This window comes from Gossypium hirsutum, chromosome D01 (assembly GCF_007990345.1).
Source record: "Gossypium hirsutum isolate 1008001.06 chromosome D01, Gossypium_hirsutum_v2.1, whole genome shotgun sequence".
NCBI classification, from domain to species: Eukaryota; Viridiplantae; Streptophyta; class Magnoliopsida; order Malvales; family Malvaceae; genus Gossypium; species Gossypium hirsutum.
In genome coordinates, this window is record NC_053437.1 from 19,162,739 (window position 1) to 19,186,343 (window position 23,605).

Consider the following 23,605-nt stretch of genomic DNA (forward strand, 5'->3'; position numbering starts at 1 on the left):
CTTAAGTGGTTTTATATCATTTCGTAATTTTTTATACTACTAATATTTTAATAATCTAACCGTTGAATTTATTAATATATTTACACTTGTTATGCATGTAAATTTTTAAATTGATCTAATATCTATCATACTGATAAAAAAATATAGTTTATATATTTAACAATTGAAATATTTTTTACATAAAATAAATAGTTAAAAAAATTTAATTTATGTTAAACTTGACGTGCATGATCTACATAAATGGAGTATGAAATATGAAATACAAAATACCATTTTTTTTTGAAAACAAGGTCGACGTTGGTTTGAAAATGAAAAAATAGGGAGTCACCACCAATCATTTTTTTATGGGGTGTGAATGGGTCACCTCATAATAAACTATTTTCATTTATCAAAACAGATATCTTTTTTTGGTTTACAAAATTTTGAGAAATTGAGTTCGGGAGTCAGTTACGCACGGGGAAAGGTTAGCACCCCCGATGCGCCCAAAATTGGTACCGAGTTGATTACTTAATGTCTTAGTGTTGAAAGCTAGAAATTTGACGGGAAAATACGATCCTCTTTTTATTAAAAATGCTTGAATGAAATCAAAATGATTGCTAAAGATTCTCTCGTCTCGAGAAATCGGAGTATCACATCTCGTAAGTTAGGACACAATACTTTGAACTCCCGAGCACAAGTTTGTCTTTAATTTCTATCGAAATTTTGTATTTTGAGATTTAAAAGGATATTTGGCTATTTAGGTTTGGCGAGAAGATCGAGACCCCGTAAGTTAGGGTACGATTTTCTCAAATTTCCTAAAATGCAAAATATTACCTTATTGAAAAAATCTTTTTGAATAGTCTCAAGTACAACACTTAAAGGCGTACATTTATTTTGTTTGGGCGTAAACGAAGTGGATTATATCGAACAAAAACGTTGAAATATCCACGATGCAATGACATGAAATAAAATATAGTAACGCGTACTGGACAATAATACACGAATACAATATTATGCAAGTGAATACCAATGATATGAAAGCGAAATAAACGAATTAAAGTACACACAAAGGCAATAACCTCATAACATTCTTCATTCAAATACAAACATCGATAAGTAGAGACCAATGAATTAAACAATAATTTTAAAAGGTATAAAGCAAATTAGAATAAAATGAAATAAAAAATAATTCTAAAATGATAATGATGAGTTTAAAATAGATAATGCAAAACGAGAAATTTAAGGTTAATAGTATACAAAACAATTTTAAAAAGGATGATATATATATAAAACAAATAATGTATATACATATATATAAAAGTATAAAATAAGTAATATGAAAAAAGAAAAACCTTTGAAAAGAAAAAACAAATAAAACATTTTGAAATAAATAAGTTGCGCTTAAAAAAGGTATACAGAAACAATTTTAAAATAATAAAAAAATTTTAACTAAATAATACATAAAATGAGTTCAAAATAAAAATAAATAAATGGCCATTTAAAGGAAATAGTATAAAACAGTTTATTAATATAAAATGTAAAAATGATTAAAATAAAAATATAAAATTTGCTAAAAATGAGAAGTATACGAAGAAAAACAATAAAGGATTAAAATTGGGCATGTAAGGATTAAACTGTAACAAGGAACGAAATTTAGGGTACAATACGTAATAAAATGAACTATGGGATTAAAATAAAAAATCGCGCAAGGGTCGAGGACCAAACGGGTGAATTAACCCATCCTTGGACAGGTGTCCACTTTTCGGCGCACCTGAGGGTGAGGGGCCCGATAGAAAACCAAACAACATTATGGGGTTAAATTTAAAAAAAGAAAAAAAATGAAAAATGAACATAGGAGTAAATTAAAATAAATATGAGTGCGGAGGGATCAGGGTTGCAAATAACCCAATTGAGGAAAACGCGCGGATCCCCCCTTGGAGCGGGTCGGGTAGCCCGCAGGTGGCCCTATACGGCGCCGTTTTGGGGCCACTGAAACAGGCCACAAACGACGCCGTTTTGCGTTTCTTACAAAAGCCAAACTCTTTTTTTTCAAACCATTTCTTTCACTCTGTTAAGAAAACTTCAGCCTCTCAACTCTCTCAAAGCCCCCTTCCCAGATCCGGCCATTGCCACCACCATAGTGTCGCCGTCGCCGGTGGCTGGTGTAGCGTGGATGGGGTTTTTAGCCTTCTTTTCACTGATCCGAAAGCCAAGCCTTCTTAACCAAGAAAAAGCCAAAAGAAATGACCCCTCTTCCCGCCTCTGAGGGCCGATTCGGCGACGGAGAGAAGGCCTCCGGCGACATGGCCGAGGGATGTTTCTGGTGAGCCCTTTTCTTCTTTTTCTTTTTGTTATTTAGTGTTAAAGAGAAATAAAATAAAAAAATAAAAAAATAACAATAATAATAATAGAAGATGGAGAAAATCCTGGATTAAAAAAAATCACCTTTGTTTTTCTGTTTTTGTTTTTTTTATTTCTAATGTTCGTAAAAACTTTACAAAGATAAATATCAAGGCCTTTATAGCCAGATACAACCATCAAAATTTTCCTTTATCTGCCTATATTTACTGCCATTACTGTTAGCATGTTTCTTTGTTGTTGCATTCAATTTTTGCAGGGATTTCGAGGCCGACGGTGGTGGCAGAGGCATGCGCAAGGAGGCTGGCGGGTAGGGGTTAGAAGACCTAGGTTCGGTGCACCTAGGGTTTTTTACTGTTTATTTTTTTGATTCTGTTGGGCTAGGGTTGTTAGGTTTATTTTGGGCAGTTCGTAACTATTTTGGACTATGGGCCTTTTTTTTATTTTGGGTTTTATTTATTTAGTGTTTGGTTTTGTTTGGGTCATATTAGGCCCCAGGCAAAAATGGGTCACTACAGTAGCCCCTCTTTGCTCATTGTCGTGTAACGAGAATGGAGCAAAGACTTCAAAAATGACAATTTTTGCCCGGTCACACCGGATCTTGACTTGTATAGGTGCTTTTCTTCTTCAGGTAGCTTCATTCCAGCCCACTGTGCCTTGTTGCTTCGGTTCACTCCACTACAACTTCAGGGAAATGTGACTTGTTATGGTAGATTTAATCCGACCTACTGCCACTTCAGAGGTATAGGATTCATCGTTTTAATCCGCTCCACTACAACTTGGGGGAGATAGGATTAGCTTCAATCTGCTCCACTACAACTTTAGTGAGATAAGATTGGGATCTTTAACCTGCTCCACTGCAAATTCAGGGAGATAAGGTTTGATATGATCTGCTCTACTACAACTTCAGAGAGATAAGATCTGCAATTTATAGCTTCAATTTGTTCAACTACAGCTTCAGGGAAATAAGATTCGCTATCCTCAGTCTGCTCCACTGTAACTTTAGGTAGATAAGGCTGATGGCTTCAATCTGCTCCGCTGCAACTTCAGGGAGATAGGGTTTGCGATCTTCAGTCTACTCCACTACAACTTCAGGGATATAAGACTTGTATCTTCAACCTGTTACACTGTAACTTCAGAGAGATAGGGTTTGCTATCTTCAGTCTGCTCCACTGCAACTTTAGGGATATAAGACTTGTATCTTCAACCTGCTCCACTGCAACTTCAGGGAGATAAGGTTTGCTATCTTCAGTCTGCTCTACTGCAACTTCAGGTATATAAGACTTGTATCTTCAACCTGCTCCACTGCAACTTCAGTGAGATAAGGTTTGTTATCTTCAGTCTTCTCCACTATAACTTTAGGGAGATAAGACTTGTGGCTTCAACCTGCCCCACTGCAACTTCAGAGAGATAAGGTTCACCATGATGACTTCAATCCATCCCACTGCAATTTCAGGGGTATAGGTAACTTTATTGATATGTTCTCTGGGGAACATGACCTGTAGAATCCATTTTATGGACCTATTTATGCATAGTGATTAGGATGTCATGATCAAAATGAATCAAATGCTCCTCACTAGATGTGTATGAATGATATTTGCATGCATGCAGAATGTCATTTTTTTAGAACGATCCCCTTTTAATGCTTGGGTTGACATTGTTCGTTGTTCATCAAGGTTCTATCATTGATGTGTTATCATACCTTCTCGTTCAGTTCGTATTTTTAACAGAAAATCTAAAGAAATGGTCACAATTTAGACTATTCTTTCTCAAATGTATCCAACCTTTTAGTTTGGTTAGCTCTAAACAAGAGTCTTGTTTCAGGTCCTCGTACTATTTAGAAGCTTTTAGAGTGATATGCAAAACTTCTTTTGCTTGAACATTATTAATCCATTAATCATTATTTCAATGAAAAATGCTTGAAAAAGATTATCAAAATGGACAAGATGAGATTTTGTTGAGAACAAAGCTCGAGATAGATTAATCAATATACCAAATTTTGCTAGAATACAAAATGTGAATAAAGTAATCAAGATAACGTATTTGTCAAAATGTGACAATGAATAGAAACAGGTGCATCAGGTATCGTAGCGTAAGCTTCTCTGCCCAAACTTCTTGAGGACCTTTTTGAACTTGATACGTGTTTAGAAGTCCTAGAAGACTTTGTTGATGTCTTAAGATGTAGCATCATTCATTCTTGTTAATTCGGAGAAGGCAAGACTACCACATGCCCCACCTTTGATCAAAAGTTTGAATTGCCCATTCTTGGGTTTTCAATTCAAAACCCGTTTGGTCTCAATGCGCCCTTTTGCGGGTTTTCGCCTTGGCCTCTCCTTTTTCTTTAAGTGAAGTACTTCTTGACTAAATCTGAATTCACAGGATTAGGCAAGTTCTTGCCATCCATCTAGGTCAAAATCAACGCTCCTCCGAAAAAGGCCTTCTTTACCACATAAGATCCTTCCCAATTTGGCATCCACTTTCCTCTAAAGTCCTTCTGTATGGGAAGGATCTTTTTTAGTACCAGGTCTCCCTCATAGAATTCTCTGGGATGAACCTTCTTATTATAGGCTCGTATCATTCGCTTTTGGTACATTTGACCTTGACGGATAGCTCTTAGCCTCTTTTCTTCAATCAAATTTAGTTGATCATATCAAGATTGAATCCATTCTGCTTCATCTAGTTTCAATTCTGATAAAACTTGGAGGGAAGGAATCTCAACTTCGATGAGCAAAACTGCCTCCATTCCATAAACCAATGAGAAAGGAGTTGCCCTAGTAGAGGTTTTGACAGACGCTCTATAGGCATAAAGGACGAATGGTAATTTCTCATCTCATGATCTTCTTGACGTTCTTATTAGCTGTTTCCACTGCGCCATTCATTTTTGGGTAATACGGCGATGAGTTGTGGTGCTTGATATTAAATTGGCTACAGACCTCTGCTATCGTGCTATTGTTCAAATTTAATGCATTGTCGGATATAATCCTTTCTGGCATTCCATACCGACATATGATCTCCTTTTTTAGGAATCTGCTGACTGCCGATTTTGTGACATTTGCGTAAGAAGTAGCGTCTACCCATTTAGTAAAGTAGTCGATACCTACGAAGATGAACCGATGCCCATTTGAAGCATTTGGCGAGATTGGCCCAATGACATCCATGCCCCACATTGAGAAAGGTCATGGAGAAGTCATGACATGGAAAGGTGAAGAAGGCACATGGATCTTGTCTCCGTAAATTTGGCACTTATGGCATTTCTTAGCATACTTGATTCAGTCTCCTTCCATGGTGGACCAATAATATCCAAATCACATGATTTGCTTGGCCATTGTGAAACTATTAGCATGTGTTCCACAAACACCATCATGGACTTCTTCCAAGATTTGCTTGGCCTCCACAGCGTCTACACATCTTAACAACACCTGATCTTTTCCTTTTTTGTATAAGATTTCTCTATCTAAGAAGTAGTCACTAGCCAGCTCCCTCAACGTTCTCTTGTCGTTCTCAGTTGCTTGGTCTGGGTATTCGTAATTTTTCATGTATCGCAATATGTCTTGATACCAAGGTGGTCGTCTTTTTCTTCTTCTTCGTCAATGTTGCAACAGTAGGTTGAAGCTCATAAATGCTCATTTGGATAGGCTTCACATCCTCTTGTTTATTTACTTTGATCATAGAAGCCAATGTAGCCAAGGCATCAGCCATCTGATTCTTATCTCGTGGGAGATAGCAGAAGGTGATATCATCAAATTCTTCAATTAATTCCAGGATCAGCTTTCGATAATTAATCAACTTGGGGTCTCTTGTCTCCCATTCGCCTTTGAGCTGATAAATTACTAATGCAGAATCCCCATATACCTCTAGCACCTTGATCTTATGTTCAATAGCCGCACGAATTCCCATGAAGCATGTTTCATACTCCGCCATGTTATTTGTGCCATCAAAATCTAATTTACTAGTGAACAGATAATGATCACCATCTGGAGATGCCAAGAGTGCCCCAATCCCATTGCCCATAGCATTTGAGGCCCAATCAAAGTTCAATTTCCAAGCATTGCTCTCTTGTGTGTTCGCTTCAGCGGTTGCTACATACATCAGATCCTCATTTGGGAAATCGAAGTTCAAAAGGCTCATAATCTTCCAAGGCTCTACTAGCTAGAAAATCTTCTATCGCGCTTCCTTTTACGACCATTTGATTCACATAGGCTATGTCGAATTCAGATAGTAGAATTTGCCATTAGGCCATCCTTCTGTTTAGAGCGGTCAACTTCATCATGTATTTCAGAGGGTCCAACTTTGAGATTAACCAAGTCGTATGGTATAACATGTATTGTCTCAATCTCCGAGTAGTTCATACCAAGGCGCAACACAATTTTTCAATTGGTGAATATCTCGTTTCACATTCAGTGAACTTCTTGCTGAGATAGTAGATTGCTCTTTCTTTTCGTCCTGACTCATCATGTTAGCCGAGCACGCACCCTATAGAATTTTCGAATACTGCCAAGTATAGTATCAATGCTCGTCAGGGCAATGTGGCATCAGTACTGGGCCATTGGACAGGTAATGTTTGACTTTTTCGAAAGTTTTCTGACACTCCTCATCCCATACACTTGGATTGTGTTTCTTAATGAGACAGAAAATGGGGTCACATTTCTTAGTTAACTGTGAAATAAACCGAGCGATGTAATTTAGTCTTCCTAAAAAACCTCGAACTTCTTTTTGAGTACTCGGCGGAGGAAATTCTTGTATGGCTTTGACTTTGTCTGGGTCTATCTCAATTCCCCTTTCGCTGACTAAGAATCCTAGCAACTTTCCCGATCTAGCCCCGAAAGTGCATTTGGATGGGTTAAGCTTTAGCTGGAATTTTCTTAACCTTAGGAATAGTTTTCTCAAGACTTGCACATGTTCCCCTTCTGTTCTAGACTTTGCGATCATGTCATCGACATATACTTCTATCTCTTTATGCATCATGTCATGGAATAAGGTTACCATGGCTCTCTGATACATCGCTCTCGTATTTTTTAGTCCAAACGGCATCACTTTGTAGGAAAATGTCCCCCATATCGTTACGAAGGTAGTCTTCTCCATGTCTTCAGGATGCATCCTAATTTTGTTGTACCTGGAAAAACCATCCATGAAGGAGAACAGTGAGTGACCGGCCGTGTTGTCCAATAAGGTATCGATATGGGGCAATGGGAAATTGTCCTTGGGACTGGCTTTGTTCAAATCTCTGTAGTCCATACACATTTTCACTTTCCCATCTTTCTTAGGAACAGGGACTATGTTGGCTACCCATTCTGAATACTTGACCACCTGTAAGAACCCAGCATCAAACTGCTTCTTAACTTCTTCTTTTATTTTCAGCAAGACATCAAGCCTCATCCTTCGGAGCTTTTGTTAGACTGGTTTACATTCTTCCTTTATGGGCAGTCGATGTACCACAATATCGGTATTTAGGCCGGGCATGTCTTGATAGGACCATGCGAAGACATCTTTAAACTCTTGAAGCAACCCAACGAGGTCTTGTCTTGTTTCCTTGGCAATGCAAGCGCCAATTTTTACCTCTCTTCCCTCTCTTAAGCTCATGACTTCTACTGATTCCTTATAAGGTAGGATTTGTTTTTCTTCTTGCTCCACCATCCTTAACAAATCAGGAGATAGGACGCTGTTTTGGTCATCACCAAAATTTTGAGAATCATCCTTACTCATGTCTTGCTCAAAAAGGGATTTGAGTCAGTAGCAGTGTTGCTCGCATCATTGATATCTGAAGTCCTGTTATTGGGATGCAGGAAGGTCCAAAGAAAAAGAATCTAAGAATAATTGTATGCACAGTATGATTATAATTGGAATAGAAAGAAAGAAAGAATATTTGTTCAAAATGAGACTGAACGACGCATTTCATTGAAATAAAATTTTGGACATGTGCCTTTTACAAAATATTCTTATTGCCCTCAGGCTTAGGGCAATAAGGGTGTTTTGAATATTACTCTGAATTAGTTCTAAATGTTACAGGGGTCTCTTCTGCAGTCTAGCTGTCTAGAACACTTCCAGGCTTGTAAGGGCAGATGCCTAACAAACTTCCTTCTTCGATTCCTTCTTCAAATATGACATTGATATTTAGGTTTCTTGACATTTCCTCCACAGTCTCCCTTCTTGGCATCCTTCGTTCAGGATAAATAGTTCCCCCTGATACGAAGGTTCTGGATATGTGAGGAAAGGTCATAGGTTCCCAATCAATTTCTCTTTTGCTCAAACATGCCTTCCTCCTTTCTTGCCTCCTTTTTAACTCTTTCCTTCTTTGATTTGCATCTGGCTTAAACCCTAAACCAAAGTGGTCTCGTTTACCCTTCATCATCGGTGCCTCCACCCTTCCTTGAAGGCACATTCTGAGTCCTCTCCCAGGCAAGCCTCCTTTTCCAATTGTCATTTGCAGTCCCATCCTCGTAGTTTTAGATATGCTGGGCATCGGGATCTTATTCCCCTCGACAATAAAAGTTGCATTTACAAATTTTAAGGATTAAAATGAACATTCAATTGCCTCATCGTCCGTTCCCAAATATGGCGCGTCGTTAGTTACTGATGCAATGATGTCTTCTTCAGCGCTTATCGTAACCAGCCGACCTTCAGTCACCAATTTCAAATTCTGGTGCAATGATGAAGGTATCGCTCCTGTTGAATGAATCCAAAGTCTTCTCAACAAGCAATTATACGAAGGTTGATATCCATCACCAGGAAATCTACCTCGTACGTATTCAACCCAATCAAAAGGGGTATTTCTATTCTTCCCATTACCCTCCTTTCAGTGCCATCAAATGCTCTCACTATGTTCTGGCATATTTTCATATGCGAGCTATCCACTGGCAGCCTAGTTAAGGTGGATAAAGGCAAGACATTTAAGGCCGATCCATTATCAATTAACACTCCGGGTAACGTGTATCATTTACAGCGAGTGGTAATATGTAGTGCTTTGGTGGCTTCTCTCCCCCCCCCGGCGGTATTTCATCATCATTAAAGAAGATGAAGTTATCAGAACTTATATTATTGACCAGGCGGTCCAACTTGTTTACTGAGATATCATTAGCAATGTAAGTCTCATTGAGCACTTTTATCAATGCATTACGATGAGTCTCCGAACTTAGAAGTAGCTCAAGCACCAAGATACAGGCCGGTTGTTTATGCAGTTCTTCCACCACGCTGTACTCGTTATGCGTTAAGAATTTTAAGAATTCTCTAGCCTCGTTTTCAGTCACCGATTTGTTAACATGCGATTCAATTCTGGCCGTCTTTGTTTTCTTTTGCTCAACTATCAAGGCTTTTCCTTTCATGGGCTCTACGCTTGCATTTGTAGGATCATAGCATTTTCCACTACGTGTATAAAAACCTACGTCCTTACCCTCCTCCGAAGCATTTACTAGGTTCTCCTCCCCCGGGATCATCACGTTGCATTCATAATTCTAAGGAACCCTTTTGCTATCTTTGTAGGGAAAAGATACATGTTTTTGGATTATGACCCTCGGCGCCATTTGTATTCCAGCTTCTGTGCTCCTCGGCCGTGAGATAATCACCACTAGGTGATTAACCCTTTGGGCTTTTCCTGTAGATCCTTCCTCCGCGGCATAAATTTCTCCCCCTTCTAATCTTTTAATTTCTTCATAAAACTCCAACTCTTTGTTGTCCATTAAATTTTGCACTATGGCCTTGAATTCGGTGCATTCTTGAATGTTGTGGCCTTCTTTAGCATGGAACTCGCAATATTTCCTTGATCTTTCGGGCCTTTCCTTTGATCATTGCTTGATTAAACCTTCGTCTATCATTTGTCTCCAAACCCATCTTAGTGGGGTCTTTACCTCCGTAACGTTAGTATTTATTCTTCTTCCCCCACTTTCGACTATCGCGTTTACCCCTTTATTCATATCATTGGGCAACAGATTTCCTGCTACGTTTGGTCCTGATGGGTCGTCTAACTTTACAATCCCTATCTTGATAAATCTTTCAACCAACTTCTTAAACGCAGTGCAGTTCTCAATCGAATGCCCTATAATTCCCACGTGGTACTCGCATTGGGCATTTACGTCATACCACTTAGGGAACGGGGGCTGCATGCGTTTTAGATAAAAAAGAGGCTACTACATGTGCATCAAACAAGTTATGATACAACTCCCTATACGTTATTGGAATAGGTGTAAATTGTAGTCTCTTCGTGTTCGGCCTTGTGCTGGGTTCTTACCTCGAAGGGCCCTGTGACTAGTGGCTACCGTTCTTGGAGGGAAAACAGTTATCGATTTTGAATAACTCTTACTATATATGCCTATATTGTTCACCTCACTTTCCTTCTTCCTTGAGGTCGGTCTTTTGGAGCTTTCCCCCACGTCTATTTTACCGCTTCTTACTTCATTTTCAATCATTTCACCGGACATTACTATATCCGAGAAGCTTTTAGTGGCACTCTCCCCAACATGTGGTTGATGAATGGGCTTTCAAAGTACTGATAAAAAGCATGGTGACCTCTTTTTCCAAAAGGAGTGGCTGGACTTGCGTTGCCACCTCCCTCCATCGTTGGGCGTACTGCCTGAAGCTCTCATTTTGTCTCTTCTCCATGTTCTGTAATGTAATTCTATCGAATGTCATATCTGTCACATGACTGTATTGCTTCATAAAAGCTTGGGCCAAGTCTTTCCACGGGCTAACTTTAGCACGACTTAACTGGTTGTACCACTTGGCTGCAGACCCGATCAAACTGTCTTGAAAGCAATGTCTTAACAGTTGGTCATTGTTAACATAACCTATCATCCTTCGACAGAACATAGTAATATGGGCTTCAGGACAGCTAGTCCCGTTATACTTTTTGAATTCTGGCATCTTAAACTTAGGCGGTAGAACTAAGTCAAGGACCAAACTTAGGTCTTTAGCATCGATCCTACAATCGTAATCAGCATTCTCCATTGCTTTAAACTTTTCCTCTAGCCACCTACACCGATCCTCAAGCTGTTTCGGTAGATTCACTCTTACTTTTTCTATTTCCGCCACATTGTCAAGATCAAGAACAACGGGGTTGCTGGATTATCTCCCGGATTAGAACCCGAGCCTATTTGAAAGTTTATTGTTACCGAGGCACCAGCCTGATATTGAGGTCTAATAGTGACAGGTACTCTTTACGGGTAAATATCTGGTTGTGCCTGGGTGCTTGTCGGGGTGAAACCTGGAGGATAAACAGGATCCTCATGATCAACACCAGAATCAACTACAAGGTTTTTTCCTTTATAGTTCCCTCTAGCCAATAAATGCGCCAATTGGTTCATCATAGCTCTTTGGGATTCTAGCATGTCTTGTTGGATTTTATCCAGTCGTTCCTGCATCTGATCTTGCATCTCCTTTTGCAATTGTTCCAATCGTTCTAACCTTTGATCAATTGTTTTTGTTTGGCGATGAGTACCGTAGTGATATTTGGTTGGTGGACTCTTGTGGGTTTTCAGGGTAACTATCATAATTTTAATTTATTAGGGTCATTTTATGAAACTTAATGCATATGATGTAATGCAAATGTATGAGATGAATGCAAAAAGAGGCATTGATTCTGATTCAATTTCATTAGAAAAACTTTACTAGAAAATAAATTGCTTTACATAAAACAGATTACATATACGGCTTTGCCCTTATGCCCAAAGTCTTGACCTTCCTAAGAAGCCAAGCTAACTCTCGGCCATGGTCCGATTCTGTCTAATACTTCAAACTTAATACATCGGCCTGAACTGCTAAGGTTTACAGATGATCGGCTACTTCCCACAGTTGAGCCACCACCTCGCCTATAATATAGTCTCTTCCTCTAATTTGGCTTTGAGAATGATGGAGCTACTCTTGCCATTGTTCATTACCCCTCTTAAGAAGCTCTATTCGGATTTCACCATTTTGCAATGCGTCATCGAGCTCTCCTATCCTTTCTTTCAATTCCTCGATTTTGTTTAAGCTTGTTTTTAATTCGATCACGAAATTACGATTACGATGCTGGTGGAGCAACCTTTCTAACTCGGCTACCTGAGCTTTCAACCCTGCTTTCTCATTTCAGCATTCTAACAAGCTTTTCTCCAAAGCGCTCTCTCGAGCTCGGGCGTCTTGAAATTTCTTTTCCCACTGGTCAGTCTTGGTCTTTTCTTCCTTTATCTCTTGTCGCCATTGCTCCAACATTTTACCCAAACCAGTTGTTCTTATTGACAAACGCAGCTTCTTATAATCCATTTTTAGACTATCTAAATCCTCTCCAACCTTGTTCTTCCCTTACCTTAATTTTTCGGCCTCTAACTTGTGGATATTGACATCTAGTCTCAAACGCATCTTTTCCTCTTCTAACTACTCTATCTTATTTCTCAACTCCGAACTTCTTTTTTTAAAGTCTTGTTTGATGATCTCTAATTCTGACGGAACTACTTGTGGATGCTCTTCTATTGGTTGAGCATCTTCTTGGCTTGATACAGGGATGTTATCGTTAATCCTTTTACCCCACCACCAACTATACTCGAGGGTCGTCGTGGGATTCACGGCAAGTACTTTCATTCTAAGGGTTTGGTTCCAAGCATTCGATATTTCACGAACTCCCTTCTTGTAGTTATCTCCCTTGTATGAAAACTCGCACTGGGCCAACCCTTACGTCTTAATCTGTACTGCCTCAACACTAGCAAAGGAGTGTATCCAATGGCTCCCCAAATCTTGAGCAAAGGAACCTAGTCAAAATCCCCACACCGATATAGCATTTCATTAGAGATCATCCAAGAAGCCCTTCACTCAACGCCCTCCTCTTGGAGATTCTGAAGGATCATCATCCACTTCTCTTCTGAAATGTCGTCCCATCTTGGTGTGGCCACTAATTCCTTTAATGGGGAATAGTTCTCGAAGAAAACCTGGTAGAAGACCTTTTCTACCTTCCAGAAGTGGCTATGGAATCAAGCTAGCAAAAGCTGTGCACATCCGATAAACCTTCCCTCTCCCGCTCTTCAACACGAGCTCAAGGATCTGAATGTTTCTGCTAAGATTGCTAGGACGGGTGTGACCCTCTTATCAAGCCTATTGAACAAATCTGAGACCGCTTCATCCACGTGCCCTAGTGCCTTGGGGAAAACAACTAAACCATACATGCTCAAGGCGAAGACATCAACCCTCTTCTTTACATCTGGATGTGCCAAAATTAGATCCCACAAATTTTTCTAAGGTATGCATTTGCTATCTCCTTTTTGCTTAATTTGGGTCGCGATCTACTGCTCACTCATTCTCGTGATATTCATCAGCTTCTTTAAAAAAGTCAGGACGTTGGCAGCTCTCGAATAGGCCTTGTCGACTTGAATCTTTGGGCACCAAAGCAAAGTCGTGTATTCTTCTACAGTGGGCACCAAATCAATCCTCACGAAAGTGAAGCAACTGTATGCAGGATTCCAGTACTGAGCGAGAGCTCGAAATAAGTGCTTGTCTACCTTCATATTGAGCAGATAGGGCAGATCACCATAGTTACTGTAGAAGAACTGTCTGATCTCTTTCAATTCTTGTAGGTTATTTTCGGTCACACTGATGTGAATGAAGTCCCATAACTCTGACACATATCCCTCCGCAAGACTATCACCTTTTCCTTATTGCATCTTCTCGGAGCAAATTCGAACGGCCGCATTATTTTCCACTTTATCAAGAAACCCACTTTCCATGATAAGCTCTCTATTAGATACCGAATGTGAATTAACACCTCTTTTATGTTGAAAATGCCATGCAAACAAATTCAAAGAAAATCACAGCAAGTCAGTATAACACGAAGCAAAAAATTTAAAGCATATGAGAAACAATAAGTAAAGCACCTATTCGGTTAACCACTAGGATTTGGTATGGCTCTACCATTTTTTTGAAAACGAGGTCGACGTTGGTTTGACAATGAAAAAAAAGGGAGTCGCCACCAATCCTTTTTTTATGGGGTGTGATTGGGTCACCTCATAATAAACTATTTTCATTTATCAAAACAGATGATTTTTTTTGGTCTACGAAATTTTAAGAAATCGAGTTCGGGAGTCAGTTACGCACGAGGAAGGGTTAGCACCTCGATGCGCCCAAAATTGGTACCGAGTTGATTACTTAATGTCTTAGTGTTGAAAGCTGGAAATTTGACGGGAAAAATACGATCCTCTTTTTATTAAAAATATTTGAATGAAATCAAAATGATTGCTAAAGATTCTCTCGTCTCGAGATATCGGAGTATTACATCCCGTAAGTTAGGACACAATACTTTGAACTCTCGAGCACAAGTTTGTCTTTAATTTCTATCGAAATTTTTTATTTTGAGATTTAAAAGGATATTTGGCTATTTAGGTTTGGTGAAAAGGTCGAGACCCAGTAAGTTAGGGTACGATTTTCTCAAATTTCCTAAAACGCGAAATATTGCCTTATTGAAAAAATCTTTTTGAATAGTCACGAGTACAAAACTTAAAGGCGTACATTTATTTTGTTTGGGAACAAACAAATGTGGATTATATCGAACAAAAACGTTGAAATATCCACGATGCAATGACATGAAATAAAATATAGTAACGCGCACCGGACAATAATACATGAATACAATATTATGCAAGTTAATGCCAATGATATGAAAGCGAAATAAACGAATTAAAGTACACGCAAAGGCAATAACCTCATAACATTCATCATTCAAATACAAACATCGATAAGTAAAGACCAATGAATTAAACAATAATTTTAAAAGGTATAAAGCAAATTAGAAAAAAAATGAAATAAAAAAACAATTCTAAAATGATAATGATGAGTTTAAAATAGATAATGCAAAACGAGAAGTTTAAGGTTAATAGTCTACAAAACGATTTTAAAAAGAATGATATATATATATAAATAAAACAAATAATGTATATAGATATATATAAAAGTATAAAATAAGTAATATGAAAAAATAAAAACCTTTGAAAAGAAAAAACAAATAAAACATTTTGAAATAAATAAGTTGTGCTTAAAAAAGGTATACAGAAACAATTTTAAAATAATAAAACTATTTTAACTAAATAATACATAAAATGAGTTCAAAATAAAAATAAATAAATGGCCATTTAAAGGAAATAGTATAAAATAGTTTATTAAAATAATATGTAAAAAAGGATTAAAATAAAAATATAAAATTTGCTAAAAATGAGAAGTATACGAAGAAAAAAAATAAAGGATTAAAATTGGGCATGTAAGGATTAAACTGTAACAAGGAATGAAATTTAGGGTAAAATACGTAATAAAATGAACTATGAGGATTAAAATCAAAAATCGCGCAAGGATCGAGGACCAAACGGGTGAATAAACCCATCCCTGGACAGGTGTCCGCTTTTCGGCGCGCCAGAGAGTGAAGGGCCCAATTGAAAACCAAACAACATTATGGGGCCAAATTTAAACAAGAAAAAGAAAAATGAACGTAGGAGTAAATTAAAATAAATATGAGTGCGGAGGGGTCAGGGTTGCAAATAACCTAATTGAGGAAAACGCGCGGATCCCCCCTTGGAGCGGGTCGGGTCGTGCACCGGTGGCTCTATACGGCGTAGTTTTGGGGCCACTGAAACAGGCCCCAAACGACGCCGTTTTTCGTTTCTTACAAAAGCCAAACTCTTTTTTTAAAAAAACTCATTTCTTTCACTCTGTTAAAAGAAAATTTTAGCCTCTCAACTCTCTCAAAGCCCCCTTCCCAGATCCGGCCATTGCCACCACCATAGTCCCGCCGTGGCCGGTGGCCGGCGTGGCATGGATGGGGTTTTTAGACCTCTTTTCAACGATCTGAAGGCCAAGCCTTCTTAACCAAGAAAAAGCCGAAAGAAAGGACCCCTCTCCCCACCTCTGAGGGTCGATTCGGCGACGGAGAGAAGCCTCCGGCGACACGGCCGAGGGATGTTTCTGGTGAGCCCTTTTCTTCTTTTTCTTTTTTTATTTAGAAAGAGAAATAAAAAAATAAAAAATAACAGTAATAATAATAGAAGACGGAGAAAATCTTGTATTAAAAAAAATCACCTTTGTTTTTCTGTTTTTGTTTTTTTTTTATTTCTAATGTTCGTAAAAACTTTACAAAGATAAAGATCAAGGCCTTTATAGCCGGATACAACCATCAAATTTTTCATTTATCTGCCTATATTTACTGCCATTACTGTTAGCATGTTTCTTTGTTGTTGCATTCAATTTTTTCAGGGGTTTCGAGGCCGACGGTGGTGGCAGAGGCATGCGCAAGGAGGCTGGCGGCTAGGGGTTAGAAGACCTAGGTGCGGCGCACCTAGGGTTTTTTTACCGTTTTTTTTATTCTATTGGGCTAGGGCTGTTAGGTTTAGTTTGGGCTGTTTGTAATTATTTTGGACTATGGGCCTTTTTTATTTTGGGTTTTGTTTATTTAGTGTTTGGTTTTGTTTGGGTCATATTGGGCCCCGGGCAAAAATGGGCCACTACAGTTAACACCACCGGTGTAAGTAGATCCCACCTCTTTATTTATATATTTATTTATAAATAATTGGAATATCTTACTGTATATTTGGTGGGGTTCCGAGGATCAAATTATTGGAGCATCAATGCTAATGGGACGACTCTGTTTTAGGATCTAATCCCCAGCATCTGAGAAATTCTCAAGCAAAATCAACTTGGTGTTGATGATATTATAAAAGACAAGAAAATGACTTTTATAAAGGGTCAGTTATTTTACATCAAAGCTCTTGCTTAAGCCACCCAATCATATCCCGTTGTAGCCCCCAGGGATAAATATATATTCGCCAAATACCAAAACTTCACCTATACCTTAATTATAACAAAACTAAAAATTCATTCAAAATCTGATTTTATTGAATTAGATTTAAATAGCTTTACTTATATCATAATCTGATTTCTTTTTCTAAATTATAGATATAATCATAATCTAATTATTTAATTTTTTTTAAATTTCATAAGTAAAATAAGAAGCTAAGAAGTGTACTATAAAAATATAATAAAATATTTAAAAAAAACAAGTGATAATTTTTTAAACAACACCGAGCTGCCATTACTCCTAACGACACCATCTTTGCTCTTTATAAGTAGTTGGCTTTGCAATTTCTTACCCATACCCTCCCTTAACTTCAGTCTTCTTCTCTCTCGACTAACCCAACACAATCTGTTCTTCCCCTTCCTTTGGTTAATTAACTCTCCCTGCAAGGTCTCATCTTAAAATACGTACAATCCTCTTTCACCAAACTTTTGTTTCAGCTAAAAAATCCAACTCATCCAATACCTTTATCATATCCGTCCTTATTTTCATTCATCCCCAAAGTCATATAGTTAATGGCATCAAACTTTTTCACTTCTTCTCGTGCTTCTGACTCCTGCTGGACGCCTTACCAAAACAAGCTATTTGAGAAAGCACTAGCAATATATGACAAGGACACCCCTGACCGGTGGCAAAAAGTGGCGACTGCTGTGGGGGAGAAATCGGCCGAGGAAGTAAGAAGGCACTATTGTCATGGGTTGCGCATGGGAGCCCGCAACCATGACACATTCGTGTGATCCATCAAGTGGGAAGGAGGTCATTTGGCCCGATCGGACTGACCCATTGCTTGAAGAGATTGAAGGCCCATCTACAAGCTCGTCACATATGGAAACATAATCTTCGAAGATATACAATCGTAGATTTGATATGTAATCTTAGGAGATATGATTTTGTAAATCTTAGAGATTTGATTTGTAGATACCATTCGATCTTAGCCATTCATGTACTTGATCTGTACCGTTGGATTTGGGGAGGCTCTACTATAAATAGAGGCCTCTCCCCTCAATGTAAATCACTAGAGTTTTGAGGAATAATAAGAGTTCTTGAGAGTATTCACTCAAACATTATTCTCTCTTGTGTTCTTGATATTTCGTGGCTTGTTCTTATTTCGTTCTTCGTTCGCCTTTGTTTGATTTTTTAGTTGCTTTCGTTTGTGTTGGTTTTCCAAGGGGAATTCTATTGAATCCTCAAATCGTGGGAGTTAGGCTGACTTAGGCGTTTTTGAAGCAAGAAACTGCCTAAGGCCGCACGGATTGTGAGGCAAAAATCCTAAGTCCGTGACAGTTGGTATCCGAGCCAGTCTTTCGAAAGCACTATTGAAGGATGTCGAGAGAAGTTGGTGAGAATGAGCCAATGGAGACCCGTGGGAGGGCCAGGAAGGCTAGTCGATCGAGGGACATGTTGTCGAGCTTGGAAAATCGAGTGGTCAATCTCGAGGAGTCTGTTGGTGACATGAGGGAGACACTCGAAGTGGTCCTAACCCGTATGGAGGAACTAAGGGAAGACAGCAAGGTATTCGTGCTGGACACTCTTAGATCCACTTCGGACAAGCTGACGGTAAGGGACGAAGCTCTTGAGGCCCTGGTGACTGCCATGAAAGAGGAGATTGCTGAGCTTAAAGGGGAGCTCACAATTTGTAAGGTCACTCTGGGAAATGGGATGTTGACTTCAGGACCGAAGCAACGTCATGTAGATGTTCCAAAACCCGAGAAGTTCAAGGGGCTAGGTCTGCGAGAGAAGTGGACAACTTCCTGTGGGAATTGGAGCAATATTTTCGAGCAATGGGCATTGAGGATGATGCCACTAAGGTAAACACTGCTTCGATTTACTTTACTGATGTTGCTCTCTTATGGTGGCGACGTAGGTCCACAGATGAGAGACGTGGAGGAACGGCCATTGGGACTTGGGAGGAGTTCCAAGGAGAGTTAAAGAAGCAGTTTTATCCGCAGCATGCTGAAAAGGAGGCTCGTGCTAAGTTGCGTCGGCTTACGCAACAAGGCACTATTCGAGATTATGTGCGGGAGTTTAGTGAGCTGATGCTTCAGATCTCAGACTTGAATGAGAAGGAAGCATTTTATATGTTTGAGGATGGGCTAAGAATGTGGGCTAAGCAAGAGTTGCGCCGCCTAGGCATCACCGATTTGACCGTAGCTATGGCGGAGGCAGAGAACTTCTACGAAGCTGGTGGGAGAAAGTTTGACAATAATGATGCTTCCAAACCCAAGCCAAGACCCAAAGGCAATGGTGGGGGAGACAAAGAGCAAACAGAAAGGAGTGGCGAAGCCCCAAGGACTTATAATGGTAGACCAGGAGATAAGAAAGAGCCAATGAGATGCTTTCTGTGCCAAGGTCCACATAGGTTGAGTGTTTGTCCAAAGAGGGCTGCTTTCAATGCTATGGAAGCACGCGAAGAAGCCAATCCTGACACCAAAAGTCTTGGTACGATATTAGGCGGTGTTGAAGACAAGACGAGTAATGGGCTGATGTTTGTGGACATCATCGTGGCAGACAGAAAATTGAATGCCCTTGTTGATACTGGTGCATCTGATTTGTTCATGTCTAAAGAGATGGTGAAGGAACTCGGTCTCAAAGTGGAGGAAGATTCGGGTCGAATAAAAACGGTGAACTCAGAAAGTATTCCCATAACGGGTGTGGCTAAAGGGGTGGAACTCAAACTTGGCGAGTGGACAGGCAAGGCAACCATTAAGGTAATCCCACTTGATGATTATGATTTTGTGGTAGGATTGAGTTTGTTTGATCGACTTAATGCGTATATTCATCCTTCCGAGAACTACATGATGATCTCTGATTCAAACCATCGTTATATGGTGCGAATGAAAAGAAAGGGAAACATGGAAGGCAAAACATTATCGGCAATCCAATTTGCCAAAGGAGTACGTAGAAACGAAGTCTCCTATTTAGCCACCTTAAGGAACAATGTGGAGGAGAAATTCGAGGGGGAAATCCCAAAGGAAGTGAAGCAGCTGTTGCAGTCTTTTCAAGATGTAATGCCCACAGAGTTGCCCAAGACATTGCTACCAAAGAGGGAGGTGGATCACAAGATTGAGTTGTTGCCTAATACTGAGCCACCAGCAAGGGTACCATATCGAATGTCTCCACCTGAGTTGGAGGAATTGAGGAAGCAATTAAGGGAACTTCTAGATGCCGGGTTCATTAAACCTTCCAAAGCCTCATTTGGAGCGCCGGTGTTATTCCAAATGAAGCATGATGGGTCCTTAAGATTGTGCATTGACTATAGGGCCTTAAACAAGATCACTGTGAAGAACAGGTATCCCATTCCTCTTATTGCAGATTTGTTCGATCAACTTGGTAGTGCGAGATGGTTTACTAAGTTGGATTTGCGATCGGGGTACTACCAAGTGAGAGTAGCCGAAGGGGATGAGCCCAAAACAGCCTGTGTGACTCGGTATGGGTCTTTTGAATTCTTGGTGATGCCGTTCGGGTTGACAAATGCTCCGGCAACATTTTGCACCCTAATGAATAAGGTATTACAACCTTTCTTAGATCGCTTTGTGGTTGTTTATCTTGACGACATTGTGGTGTATAGTAAGACGCTTGAGGATCACGTTGGACATCTGAGGGAGGTGTTCCAAGTCCTACGGGAAAATGAGTTGTATGTCAAAGAGGAAAAATGCTCATTTGCCCAACGAGAGGTGCCTTTTCTTGGCCATATTGTAGGAGGTGGCATGATCCGAATGGATGCAAGCAAAGTCCGAGCAATTTCCGATTGGGAGCCACCAACCAAGGTAACGGAATTGCGGTCCTTTCTTGGTTTAGCAAACTACTATCGACGTTTCATTGAAGGCTACTCCAAGATCACTACACCCTTGACGGACTTGTTGAAAAAGGGCAAAGTATGGGATTGGGACTTTCGGTGTGAGAAAGCTTTTGACCAAGTAAAGCAAGCAATGGTGAGTGAACCTGTACTTGCTTTACCGGATTTTACAAAGGCGTATGAGGTACGCACGGATGCTTCAGACTATGCAATTGGGGGAGTATTGATGCAAGAAGGGCATCCAATTGCTTTCGAGAGTCGAAAGCTGAATGAGACAGAACAGAGATACACGGTCCAAGAAAAAGAGATGACTGCTGTGGTGCATTGTTTGCGCACATGGAGGCACTATTTGCTGGGTTCCAGGTTCGTGGTATTCACTGATAATGTTGCAAATAGTTATTTCCTAACCCAGAAAAAGTTGTCCCCCAAACAGGCTCGTTGGCAGGTTTTCCTAGCAGAGTTTGATTTTAGCATGGAGTACAAGCCGGGGAGTGCCAACATTGTAGCTGATGCTCTTAGCCGAAAGATGGAATTTGCAACGATAAGCCAACCCAATAGTCCCTTATTGGAGCACATTCAAGAAGGGTTGTCCCACGATTCCACAGCCAAAAATTTGATTGAGCTTGCTAAAGAGGGAAAAACGAGGCGATTTTGGCTCGAGGGAGAATTACTATACACTCAAGGACAACGTCTATATGTGCCCCAACATGGGAACTTACGAAAGGAAGTCATGAAGGAATGTCCTGATTCAAGATGGGCTGGACATCCAGGCATGCACCGCACTTTGGCTCTCTTGGAGGATCGATTTTATTGGCCTCACATGAGTGACGATGTGGAGACTTATGTGAAAACTTGTTTGGTGTGCCAACAAGATAAAATCGAGTTGAAGGCTCCTGCTTGGTTGCTACAGCCTTTACCTATTCCGGAGTGCCCATGGGAGAGTTTATCCATGGACTTTATTGTAGGTTTGCCTAAATCTGATAGATTTGCAAGCATTTTTGTTGTGGTGGACAGGTTTTCGAAGTATGCAACTTTTATCCCCACAACCAAGGAGTGTCCTGCTGAGGAGGCTGCTCGCTTGTTTCTTAGACATGTGGTGAAGTATTGGGGAGTGCCACAATCTATCATCAGCGATCGAGATGGGCGATTCACGGGACGATTTTGGACGGAGTTGTTCAAGTTAATGGGCTCGAACTTGAACTTTTCAACCAGCATGCATCCACAAACTGATGGGCAAACTGAACAAGTGAACGCGTTGTTGGAGATATATCTACGGCACTATGTGAGTGCCACACAAAGGGACAGGCCAAAGTTGCTGGATGTGGCTCAGTTTTCTTACAATTTGCAAAGAAGTGGGGCGACAAACCAGAGTCCGTTCGAGATAGTGACAGGACAACAGCCACTTACACCCAATGCTGTTGCGACTCGTTATGGGGGACCGAATCCAGCAGCCTATCGATTTGCGAGAGATTGGCAAGAGCAAAACGACTTGGCTAGAGCTTGTCTTCACAAGGCAAGTAAGCGCAATAAGAAATGGGCGGATCAGAATCGAAGAGATGTGCAATATCAGGTTGGTGACTCCGTCCTTGCTAAACTGCACCAGATTTTGCGACACAATGGGTTGCATAAAGGGCTTGTTCGACGTTATGAGGGGCCGTTCCGAGTTTTGAAAAAGGTAGGCAAGGTGGCCTACAAGCTTGAGTTGCCTGAAAAACTCAAACTCCATCCAGTGTTTCATGTGAGTATGCTTAAGCCATTCCATGAAGATGGAGAAGACCCAAACAGAAACAAGTCCAAACGAGCACCGATGGGGGCAAAAACCGCCTATGATAGAGAAGTGGAGAACATAGAGGGGGATCGTGTGATCAGACGAAAGTACTATCGACCGCGACATGAATACCTAGTCCGATGGAAGGGATTCCCTGATAGTGAGACAAGTTGGGAACCCGCTGAAGCCTTATGGCAATTTCAAGACAAGATAGATCGTTACCATGCGAAGGATGCAACGAGGACGTCGCTAGATTCGGTGGGGGAGAATGTCATGGGTTGCGCATGGGAGCCCGCAACCATGACACATTCGTGTGATCCATCAAGTGGGAAGGAGGTCATTTGGCCCGATCGGACTGACCCATTGCTTGAAGAGATTGAAGGCCCATCTACAAGCTCGTCACATATGGAAACATAATCTTCGAAGATATACAATCATAGATTTGATATGTAATCTTAGGAGATATGATTTTGTAAATCTTAGAGATTTGATTTGTAGATACCATTCGATCTTAGCCATTCATGTACTTGATCTGTACCGTTGGATTTGGGGAGGCTCTACTATAAATAGAGGCCTCTCCCCTCAATGTAAATCACTTGAGTTTTGAGGAATAATAAGAGTTCTTGAGAGTATTCACTCAAACATTATTCTCTCTTGTGTTCTTGATATTTCGTGGCTTGTTCTTATTTCGTTCTTCGTTCGCCTTTGTTTGATTTTTGAGTTGCTTTCGTTTCTGTTGGTTTTCCAAGGGGAATTCTATTGAATCCTCAAATCGTGGGAGTTAGGCTAACTTAGGCGTTTTTGAAGCAAGAAACTGCCTAAGGCTGCACGGATTGTGAGGCAAAAATCCTAAGTCCGTGACACTATGAGGTCCTAGTGGAAGATCTCATGTATATTGAATCTGGTAAAATACCTATAC